We start from the raw sequence: 12,510 nt of genomic DNA, 5'->3' as shown, positions 1-12,510 counted from the left end.
GCGTTGGGCACGTTTTATGAGTTTGTTTCGTCTGTTAGGATTTTCTGTTTCGGTTCTGTAAAATGGATGAATTCAGAAACATCGGGCCTCTAGGGGTAAAAGTAACGGACCCCTCTGTGATCACAGGCTTACTGTGTCCTTTTCAGACACATCTTGGAGATTAAGATGCTTTTAAAATGCTGCTGTTGGTTAAAATGCACCTAAACCACAGTCTAAACCTTTACTACACATGGTGACTGTACTGGTATAGAACATTTAAATCAATCCAAATACATTTAGGTGTATGTTGACCTAAAGTAGATTAAAGTGCTTAAAATGCTCAGAAAACCCTTCTTTTGTTGGTTTAACTTTATTCATTTTTGCTGTATGACAAAATAATTCAATTAGTTATTTTTTCCCTCTTAGAATGATTCAATGTGTAGAAAGATTTAGAGATGGTTCATGACAAAATACACAAATGACAAGAACATATCAGTGTTCTATGTTCTACGATCTGTGCACGACTAAATCCGTTTCCTAAAACACCAGATAAACAGCATGTTTTCCTACATTGGGATGTTCATGATGTTTGACCTCAGATTTACTAGAACCTGCTTCAAAACTCTGAAAAGATAAATATAAAAAACACTTCTGAGATTAGTGCTGTGCAAAATGTAATAGGACACGGATTACTGACACCTTTCATAACAAAATCCATTATTTTTATCACGTTTAACACAAACAGATGTAAATGACTTCAACTGTCTAAACGATGTTCATTGTTGTTCCAGAGCTGGATCAGAGTCAGAATAATGGAGCTGGATTTCAGGTGATATTCAGAAGGTTCATCCCTCTCAGTATTCACAACACGTGCATTTGTCGTCTGCAATAAAAACATAAAAGATGGTGCTGAAAACACGATAACTTCTAGAACAGAGCCGGGCCTGTTATCTGCAGAATACACAAACATGTAATATATTCTGAAAGTGCAGAAACTTTCAAGCACAAGTTCTTAAAGTCCAGCAGCAACAAGATGAATTCAAATCAGTTCATTTATCACTGAAAAGGAGCCACATGCATATTATAGAGGTTACTTCACCAAATAAAAGACATGAAAGATGACAGGAGAGTAATTCTGGCCTGTATGTGAGCTGACTCAGCGATATATTAAATATATATTTAATATCATATTCAATACACTAAATGAAAAGCTGATGAAAGGAGAACAAACATTCAAAAACTCTACAGAATACCTGAGAGCCTCACTGCATTATATTCCTTCATACATGGCTTTAACCCCTGAATTTTCCTCACTGACTGTACTTAAAGAATGTGATGTCACTCCGAGGTAAAGTCTCCCTTAATTATGCATTATAAGTCTTAATACGTTTTAAACTGGTGAGTTAAATCAAAGTTTACTGCTGTACAGGAGTCATGATGGGAAATTAGCTGTAGAGACCAAAACCGTTTTTATTCCAGGCTGTAAACGTGTTTCTCTACTGTAAAGTTGAACATTTTAACATGGAGGTCTATGAGAACTGACTCATTTTTAGAGCAGCCCCAATTGGCCATTCAGGGAACTGCAGTGCTCATTTTGAAGCCCCCAAGATGACCCAGCATTATGTTTATCTGGTGTTACTCCGCCAAGGTGACGCCTCGAAGGAAGACGACTAGAAGAGCAGGTCTTTAACCAGCATCCCTAAAATCCATGGAGTCGCTCAAGAGAAATGAAGGAAAGTCAACTTATCAGTCTCCATCCAGATGTTCAACTTGATATCTTTACTTTAAGATTTTTAGCACCACAAACCTTTGTTTAAGTTTTTCAGAATGAGCTTCTCATTCTTTAAACAGAGAATCAGGACAGGAACTCTTACCTTCTGGACAACCAACGTTGGTTCACAAACAACCAAAAACCTCTAAAGACTCACTACAGCCAAGATAAAGACACAACTCAGCTGCACCAAATCCACTAATCACTGCACACATTAGCACCATGTGCTAACTGTGGCTAAAGAAGCACATTTACCAAGACAACTATCCAGTACAAAGCCCTAAAACACACCAAGAAACACATTAAAGAGGATTTTACTGCTGGAAGCTGCAAGCCAACGCCTAAAGAACAAACTAAAGCAACAGAGCCAAACCTGGTTCAGTGAAGAGAAGCAGAGGAAATGTTTGACTGCAGACATAAAGCAGGAAGACACTGAGCTGCTCAGGTGTTCCTGATGACACCAAGCAGCCACCTGGACAGCCAATAGGAACACAGCTTACTGGAAGTCCAGAGGGCTGCTTAGTGAAGGAAATTTAGTTTAAAGTTGAAGCAGAAAGTTCACAGAGAAAGTTGAAAACCACCTTCTGATCCCTGAAATCTCTGAGTTTTCACACAAAGAACACCTGAACATGTCAAACTGGTTCCATAGTAGAACCTTCACTGTAAAAACTTGTAGTATGATGTGTTGCTCAAAAAACATTACAACAGGCTGTCTAGGAGCGACACAAAAACAGGACAAACGCTGGTTTCCAGGGGGTTGAAAGAGTAAGTTTACAACAACACAACGTGTGAGCAGAAAAATCACAAAGTCTGTCTTTAGTTCAGCTGAAAATATTAGTTTTTCTCTTTTTTATTGACCAAACTTTTCAGGAAGTAGATGAAGAATAATTAAAGCTCTCATGTAGAAGTCCAACTTCTTTTGGATCCTTGTGGAGAGTTTAATCTTAGAGTTTGTAAAGCTGTGGAGTTTTTAGAGTCTCATGGATTGTTTTGACATTTAATAGAGAGTTTAGTGTCTGATTGTAATTCTGTTCAGTGAATGGATCATTTAAGTTATGAAGTCATGTTTTGTTTTTGCTTCAGCACTTTTTATTGTTTAGTTGCTGATGTGGTCAACTTGAAGCTGTTGAATGCATTAAAATCCTCCAAGACAAATGTTACAAAGTGGTTGCTGGAGTTATTTCAGTTATGCAGATATTTATGGAAAATACTGAAATGTGTTGTGCTCATCCAGCCACAGAACTTTCATCCATATTTTACATGAAGAACCATTTTCAATACTGCCTGCTTTTGCTCTGTGTTTTTCCTGCTTTTTTAAGCTCAATGTTTTTATTATCCCTTAATGTTATCTCTATAATAAGATTTTAAAAGGCAAAATGCTCTTAAAATACACCAGAATGCAGGAAATAGGATCAATAATTTTCTAAATTAGACCCCCTGTCAGCATCCCGCATGTTACAGCCTCTTTAAAAATGAACAAATTCGGCTCAAACAAACAAGGAGACCGAAACATAAACTGGACACAGACACGGCGGGTGAATTGGTGAAGGGAAAAAATAGCTTTATTTATGAATAATCCAACTAATCAGAGTAGAAATAATGGTAAAAGGAAAAGTGCTGTTGCTGCTGGACAAAAGAAACAAAAGAGGGGTGGTGAATGTGTCTAACCCGGCAACGGGCCCTGGGACCAGTCACCATCCCGAACTAAACTGCCTAACCAAAAATAACCGCTACCAAAGGAAAATGGGAAAAATAGGACTACCAGCAACAACAGCCAAACTAAAACAACAAAACCCAGCAATCTAAACCTGCATGGGGTGAGAGATCAAATGCCTGAAAAGAGAAGAACTCATTGTTAATCACGAAATGAAAGTTTGCACAAACACAAAAAACCCTCACGCGTTTGCCCGGGGAGGACGTGTAGCTTTGTGGTGCTCATGCCTCTGCCTGCCGCTCTCTCCTGCCACCCTAAATGCCCTCCTGTGCTGCAGTTGCACAGGTAAAGGGAGGAGGGAGATCAGAGAGAGACAGCAAGCAGCCACACCTAACACCGCACAAACCAAATCTCACTCTAAGATCTGGTCACAAGTTGGCAGCCCTGTTAAAGAGTTGGTGTTGGGTTAGTTAGGACTAGTGTTCGGTTAGTTAGGACTAGTATTCGGTTAGAGTTAGTGTTGGGGTTTGTGTAACCTCTGCTCCTGCTGACACACTTTAAAGCAGGATTTAGAGCTTCAGGCTGGTATCCGGCTGTGGTGTGAGGAGTTAACCGTGACATAGGGATGGTGTGATGCCTAATTAGCCAGTGTGTGACCTGGAAGTGTGCGTTCCGAGGCGGGCGGTGCCGTGTTTCTACATCCGGAGTGTCGGAGCTTCCAGCGGAGGCAGACGAAGAATGGAGAGGAGCCGCTAACCAAGCAGCCTGTTAGCGGAGCATCAGTCACAACCAGCGGCACGGAAAAGAACAAAAAAAATCTGGCATTCAGCCCCGGGACACCGTTTAAACCCGCCCCGAACAGCTCACAACCCCAGTCCGGACCGCGTGGACCCACCAGAGCCGAGGTGAGCCTACTGTTTGTTTGTGAGCTAACATCCAGGCTGCTGCTTGTTAGCTCATATTTTCGTTGCTAACGGAGCTAATTTCCTTGTTTCCGTCCAGCTGTCAGCTAGCCGCCAGGAGCTGCTAGCTAAGGCGTTAGCACCAAGCAAAGAGTGTGTTTCCTCTATTTTTATCCATCCAAACAGCCCAATATTATCATTAAGGAGGAAATAAGTGCGTGTCGGGTTTTCTGTGTGCATATTTTAACCCGGACCAGCCACTGAGGCTCAGTAATGTTGTGCTAACGTTAGCTCTGACTGGTTAGTCTGGTTTGATGTTGGCAGGATGCTGGTTTTAAGTTAACCTGGTGGTTTGTTCTGCTACTGATCGATGATCAGTGATCGGGGTTGCCATGAGGGCTTTGTCCGAGAAATGTTGGAGCTCAGCTGTTGGCTGGTTTCCTTGTTTTGATTTCAGCAGAGGCCTTCAGAGGATCCATCATCTTATCAGAGAACATAGCTGCTTCTACACACTAAAACACACAAACTGTTTATTTCTGCTGCTTCTGTGGGCAGGATCAGGGCTGCAAAGTCAGGATTACACTGTGTGGAAAAAGATTTAACCAAGGCCCCATGTCAGCCTGTAGTAATGAAGCATTTATAAAACAGAATATTTACTTTATTGATCCTTAGCAGCATGTTAGCATCATAGACTGTATATAAAGAGCCTATGGTTCAGACTGACAGCAGAGAAGGATGATGTGATTATGGTTTATGTTATCCACATGTGAAGGTAAATCATCTGCAGTGAAGATCCTCCATGTTTGTGGTCAAACTAGTGTAGATCTGGATAGTAGATGATAGTAGACATGGATAGATGGTTTACTACAAATCAATACAGCATGGCCTGTGATCAATCACTCTCCAGCCAGCAGAATAATTAGTTGCCACATTTTCCACTAAATAACCCGGTGGCTTGTTTTCAGAGAGCTGTTCTGTTTATTAAAATGCTGGTTATTGCTTTATATCCTTTTAAAGAAACCAAGTGGAGGAAAAGCTGCTGTGAAATAGTTTCTGCTGCATTAGTTCAGAAGGTGACGATGAATCAGAACTCAGTGTTTACATGTCTAGCTTTAGATTAGTTCATGCTTTAGTTTACAGAAACATGTCAGTGTTTTCTTGGGTTGTTCCAGTCAGGTTTGAAATGATAGAGGACACGTTAATGTGCATTGTTCAGTATTTTTAGATTAAACTCTTAGGACTGAACAGTTTTGGGAAATATGGAATTGTTATTTTTTGTGGAGATGTTAAAATTTGAAGCTTTAGTTAAGTATTTACTGTGGAGCGGATCTGAAACGTGATAAAGCGTAGAAACATGAGTAGGACGGCATGAACGTCTAAACCTGTTGACACAACAGTTTAAACCCAGATCAGACGCCGTGCTTCACCTGGATCCTACGTTAGAGCTGCTTTATTTGTGTTCAACTCGGTTTATTGTTCAGCTCCAGAGAGGCCTGGCGTGTATGCGTTGTTTTATATGAACTGATTTCTGAGGAAGCTCCTGGATGATCTGAATTGTAGCGGTTCCAGTCGGTAGGAGCTCTGAGGAGGAGGCAGCTGCTCTCCGGCGTCGCCTCGGTAGGAGTCTGCTCCGTCGGCTGGACCCCCTCTCAGGCTGATCTTTCCACTGAAGGTTAATCACGGCACTCACAGCCTTTATGCTGCTGCAGAAATGAAAAGATGTCAACAGATTAGTCATTTTTAATAGATGCTAATCAGCAAGAAGTGTCTCAGTTCCTCAAGATATTTTGACCGATAAATCTGTGGACCGTAATCGACGTTTGTGGAGTGTTTAATAGCTTTTCAGTGGCACCTCACTGTGTTACTGGAGGAAAAATACGAGTGAATGGTGACGGTTCTAGAGCTAGCTATTAACCAATCACATCAGTGCTCATAAATTCTTAAAATATTTAGTTTTTGATTAGCGATGTCGTCAAACAAACAAACCCGGTGGCTGTGATTAGACTGCAAACACTTCAGTGTGTGTTTTGATGCTCTTCATGTTTCACCAGCGCTGTGAAAATACTGCTTTCATTCTGCGCTGTTTATATATTTCTATAAAACCAAATTCCCTCTTCATCATTTCCAGACTAGAACTATAAAACAGAAAAGTCTGAAGCTGTTTAAAAGTCTGAAGCTGTTTTCCAGAGTGTTGGTGGCGACAGACGTGAGATCAGCAGAACTTATCAGCTGCAGTCACAACATCTACGTTCAGGAGCGTTTTTAGTAATAAGACACATTTACACAATGAATTTTATATCTGTGGGATGTTCTGATCAGAGAGCGACTGTTACACTTTAAGAAATGTTCAGAATGAGTGTTTAGGATTTATTTAGCGTGCTGTAGGTCAGGGATGTTAAACTCATCTTAGTCCAGCTTCCACATTCAGTCTGATCTCCAGTAAAACCAGTAAAACCACAGCATAATAACCTAGAAATAACCACAACTCCTCATGGTTCCTTTGGTTACTGTAAAAATGTTCACATTTAAGGAATTATCTTAAAAGATCATGAACAACCTGACATTCAATCAGTTCAGTTTCATCAGCATCCATCCTCAGTTTATCATTTCCACATCACAACTTCCAGATCACAGAGTGTCTACAAAGGAACACAACATTTAGTCACCTGGACCTGAATGATGTAGTGTTATACTTTTTGATCAAAACGACAAAAATCAGACAAAAAACAGCGACAAAATGTTACAAAAACAACAAAGGTGAGAAAAAAATGACTTAAAAAAACAGACAAACAGCAGAAGCGAGACAAAAATGACACAAAACAACAAATAAAGCAAACAGTAAATGGCAAAAATAAGTCAAAACACACAAAATGACAAAAAACAACAAAACAAAATATTACAACAATGAGACACAAAACGACAAAAGAACAAAGAATAATCTAATATTTTACTTTCTGATCCAAACAACTTGTCATGGTCTAGAAATGATTTTAAATTTATAGTTTTACTAATTTACAATCTGCAGTTAATGTCTTCTCTGTAACTTTTCCACTCTGAGGACCGGATTGGACCCTCTGGAGGACCACTTTTGGACCACGGGCCTCATGTTGGACACCCCTCTGTGGGTTATCCGTTTTAAAGTGTCTGCAGCTTCATAGGAAGAGAAATGAGTTGGAAGCTGGTGCTGCTGTGTAAAAATGCTTCTTGTATTTCACGTTAGTAAATCAGTGACTGTTCCTCTCATACAGACTGAGCCAGAGTCAGATTAAACATCAGAATGCAAAAGAGCACATTATCAGACGTCATAAATCTGTATTATCATCAGACATGTTGACGTCCAGCAGAAAAGCAGCTCTAGTGTCCGTTATGGACGTCTGCTGTGACATTTAGAATCTGAACTCCAGCTCAGCATTTCTCCATTTCCTCTGTTTTACACCTGGGAGTCCAGAGTCAGTTCTCATTAATCTCCTTCTGAATTCTCTGCTTCCTGTAGCTCTGAAATAATGTCTGTTCCTTTAGTTACTGCCTGAGTTTGTAACAAAACTCGTTTGAAGAAGCTGCACAGCCAACATGTCCTTAAATATTAGTTTTCAGCTGAGGGGGTCATAAATTAATCTGTAATGTGATTAGAATTGATCAAATCCTTTCATGTCATCTCCTCGTGAGAAAGCAGCTTCTTTAAAATGGTGCTAGAAGGTGGGTGTCCTCAATCAGGTCCTCATTTATCAGGAGACACAGCAGCAGCATGGATGAAGGAGGGGATTCCCCGTCCCACATCAGAACCAGAACCAGACGCTGGTATAGAAGACCTCACTGGTTCCTGCTGGTTCCTGCTGGTTCCTGCTGGTTCCTGCTGGTTTCTGCTGGTTTCTCCTCCTCACTAGCTTCTGTTCTTTTCTTCTATTGATTCGGTGCTCGGCTGAGATTAATTTTCTCTGACTGTCTGGACGGCTTTATAAAGCTGTGATTTCATGCAGTAGTTCCTCAGCATTTATTTAGTAAATCCTTTCTAAACGAAGCCTCAGGGAATCCGTCTACAATGAGACAATCCACACAGTTTGAGCTGAAGCTGAACATTTGCAGACCCAGTAGTTATTGTGGGACTGTTCTATGTCGGATTGCAGCTGTAGATATTTCCACAGTGAGTCTTTTTATCTAAAATACTAATAGACTCTGTTTTTGACTCTGTTTAATTTTGCTTTTCTGTTGTCATTATTTTCAGTAAAATAGATATTTAATGACGCTACAGTAGATAAATGATGCCTGAGGTCTTATATAGCTGTGCATGTTTGCACTTAAAGCTTTTTCTGTCTTGTTTAGTGTGAATTAAGTTCTCGTCCCACTTTAACGTGTTTTTTTTTCTCCAGTGATCCTCAGGTCAGGCATGTCTGAACATGTTTAAAGCAGAGCGACTGGTGCTGTAATCCTGCTGGCAGAAATCGTGGCAAATAACGCATAAAACAGACAAAGACAGTTTTAAAGAGTTTTATGTAGAGAAAGGTAAAACCTGCTGCTGACAGGCTGCTCATCGTTTGGATGTTCAGCTGACTGCTGGGTTTGAAGGAGCTGTAGGTCTGTCTGTCTTTCAGTGTTAGACTGTCAGCTGGAGAACACCACGAGTCCTCCTGGAATACCGTACAGCAGGGGGTCCAACATGAGGCCCGTGGTCCAAAAGTGGTCCTCCAGAGGGTCCAATCCGGCCCTCAGAGTGGAAAAATTACAGAGAAGACATTAACTGCAGATTGTAAATTAGTAAAACTATAAATTTAAAATCATTTCTAGACCATGACAAGTTGTTTAGATCAGAAAGTAAAATACTAGATTGTTCTTTGTTCTTTTGTCGTTTTGGGTCTCATTTTGTAATTTTTTGTTGTTTTTTTTGTCACGTTGATCAAACAGTAAAATCCTCTGTGGTTCAGTTCCAGGTGACTAAATGTTGTGTTCCTTTGTAGACTCTCTGATCTGGACATTTTAATGTCTAAATAATTAACTGAGGCTGAATGTTGATGAAACTGAACTTATTTTTTAAAATATTTCAGGTTGGTCATGATGTTTGAATGTGGTCCCTGAACTAAGATGAGTCTGACCCCCCCCGTTCTACAGGATAAAGATCTGATCAACGTTAATTTAGCCAATAATCCTCATTTGTTTCTTCAAACACATCCCATCCTCAGGTAGTTACCGTAATGACTGTAGCTCTGAATAAACAGACAGTTTGAGCTGCTTTTAGCTGCAGTTTTCTGTGATGTATGTAGAGAAATGTGAGCTGTGAAGGGGATGAATGCAGGTTGGGCGCTAAGATGGCAGCCTCCTCTTCAGTCAGAACAAACCCTGAGCTGAGCTAATCTAAACACAGCGGCCTACAAATGAGTATTTGCACAATGGAAAGTGTTATGGCCCGCCGTTGGTCTGTGCTGCTGTTTTGTAGCCGTGCTGTTCTGTTCCTGGTTTTATGTAATAGCAACAGCTGCCCCTGAGAGCAAACTCGCTGTGTTTGATGCTGAGATGTGAGCATGAGTCATCCAGAAGCCCACACACAAACACTTCCAGCAGCAGCAGCAGCTTTCCATGCTCAGGAATTACAGCATTGTCATGAAAACAGTTGGAGCTGCGCTGTTTGTTACTGGAAGCATAAAAAGTTGTTTTTAACGTTGAATCGATAATGCGGCTAATTTACAGCCGGCGTTAGCTTCAGGACGATAACCGGCCGAAGATGATTAACAGGATAGAACGTCCCCCAGAGGCCTGCAGACGAAGCATCAGACGCAGCAGTGATCGCACAATCCCACACCAAACCGCCTTTTCCATCCGCTAATCCCAGAATTCAGTGTGTGCACAGAAAGGAAAGTGGAACCAGGAATGAGTGAGCGGCGTCCATCAGGTGAAGCTGTGGCGTCCTTCAGCACACGTAGCTTTATGTAATTGTTTATATAATGTTCTCCACCAGGCTGGAGCTGTGGGTGTGAGATGCCTTCACCATCACAAACTCCAGCTTAAGGTTTGTGTTGTCGTGTTTTCTGTGACCGCTGAGGCTCGATGACTGTCCGGCCGGCCGGCGGCGCTGCTGCAGGCAGCTACTGGAGCAAACAGGTTTTATTTCAGCCCACTGTCGTCCTGACCCGCTTAAAGTTTGAACATGTGGAGAAAAAATGTATTTTTACAGCGAAACTTCTGATGTCCACGTTTTCAACATTTTTGGGAAATCTTTGAATGTTTTTTGGAGGAAAGAAAGAAATATTTTTTTAAAAAGTTTCTTTAAGAACATTCACAAAAAATGGATTTTGGCTGATTTTTTTGTGAATGTTTTTAAGAAAATATCAGAAGTTTTACTGATATATATGGAGTCACTTTAGATATTTTTAGGATTTTTTGGAAGATTTTTACTCATTTTTTGAAAATATTTAAAAGAATTTTCTTGCCACATTTGGGAGATTTTTTTGAATAATATTTTTAAGGGAAACTTTTAAAGAATTATTGGAATTTTCTTCCTGAAGGTTTTGCAAACTTTCAGAAATTTGGGGATTTTTTTTGTTGAATTTTAGGATTTTTTTCAGACAAGGAAATAATATTTTTTGGTGCCGTAAATGAGGACAACAGGAGGTTTAAATAGAGTAAATTTAGAAAAGAGTAGAACAATGCCGTGGATGAACTGCACTACAGAGTGGTAATTACTGTTCATTCTGTCAGTAGAAAACTTTTTCAGTGTAAAACTTGCTGCTCAAATTGAATCCTGCTGACATTTGCTACTTTGTCTGATTTTCACATCATTAAAGGGCTAGATCCTTTGAAGTGGGTTTAATGAGCTCCTTATTCAGTGTTTTACCTGCAGCAGACACCCAGTAGAAGTTAGAGTACTCCTGCAGCAAAACTCATTTTAACCTGCCAAAAAAGAAGAGCTAAAAGATCCACATCGGTCTAATGTACACTATATGCAGAATCTTTTTAATCACTCTATCTGTCCATCAGACAGCAAACTGAAGCTCTGTGTTCTCTTCAAAGGCACCAGACTCCATTGACTAAAACAGTAATTTATGTGGCAGAAAACAGGAGCTGCTCCTTTAGTTAGTTTCTGCTGGTGTGTGACTGTCTGAGTTTAGATCTGAGCCGATGCACTAAAGTGTGTTAAATGTGTTAAAACACTGTAATAGACCAGCGGCCCCCTGTTTGTGAGGTAGATTACAGTTTTGGTGAGTGCAGTCTGTTGATTCTACAGAGTTACCATCAGGAAGGTGAAGCAGTCAAACAAAGCACTACATTACATGTTTTCAGTTCAGCTCCACTTTCTGTTGGTTTTACTTTGTTGTGTCGCCTCTTTCCACTGCTTGATGCAGCGAGGCTCGATTTTAAAAACTTAAAGCAGAGCCGCTTTCCATCAGCAGTCTGCAGGGATTTTATTATTCACATCATCATTTTAAACATCTGTCATAGGAGCTGAGAGATTAAGTGTCATATTTTACTCTATGTTGTATCTGTGTACTTTTTAAAACCTGAAAGCAGCTCAGATGTGTTTAAGGTGGAGCTATTTTACAGTCAGGGCGCTTTGTCAGTGTAATAATGATAAACTTTTATTTATTTGCTCTTTAAAACACGTTACAAAGCACTTCTCAGCTGAAGCCAATGAAGCATCAATTTTAAAAGCTGGAAAATACAGAATTATGTAAAATAAAACCTAAAAAACTCCTTTCCAGGGCAGGAATGGTGAAAAGAGATGATAAATAATAAGACTATTACAAAATGTGTAACTCATGTACAATCAGGAAAGGCTTTCTGGTAAAAGTTTGTTTTAAAAAGGGAATTAACCCTGGTGTCGTCCTGTGAGTCAAACTGACCCGTTTTGAAGTTTGAAAATGTGGAGATAAAATATATTTTCACAGTGAAACTTGTGGTGTCCACATTTTCAACATTTTTGGGAATTTTTTTAACGTTTTTGGTAGACAAAAAATGTTCAAAGATTTGTTGGATTTTGGTTGATTTTTATGTGAATGTTCCTAAAGAAAATATTAGAACTTTTACTGATATTTATGGAATCACTTTAGATATTTTTAGGATTTTTTGGAAGATTTTTACTCATTTTTTGAAAATATTTACAATAATTTTCTTGCCACATTTAGCGGATTTTTTTAAATAAAACTTTTAAGGGATTTTTTTTTCTTCCTGAATGTTTTGCAAATAAACTCTGATTGATTGAAGCTGTAGTTGTGTTC

General features: G+C 39.8%; 1 protein-coding gene across 1 annotated transcript in view; it reads left to right on the top strand.

Moving 5' to 3' along the window:
- The first annotated feature begins 3,819 nt into the window (after window positions 1-3,819).
- The window catches only part of csnk1g1 (casein kinase 1, gamma 1), a 49,361-nt gene continuing 40,670 nt past the window's right edge, over window positions 3,820-12,510 (top strand). Inside the window, 1 exon segment of the mRNA XM_051936762.1 lies at window positions 3,820-4,309. The gene's annotated coding sequence lies outside the window, so the exon portion shown is untranslated.

Source organism: Acanthochromis polyacanthus, chromosome 2 (assembly GCF_021347895.1).
Source record: "Acanthochromis polyacanthus isolate Apoly-LR-REF ecotype Palm Island chromosome 2, KAUST_Apoly_ChrSc, whole genome shotgun sequence".
Taxonomy (NCBI): Eukaryota; Metazoa; Chordata; class Actinopteri; family Pomacentridae; genus Acanthochromis; species Acanthochromis polyacanthus.
The sequence above is the reverse complement of the archived record's forward strand: the minus strand, read 5'-3'. Positions and strand labels throughout refer to the sequence as shown.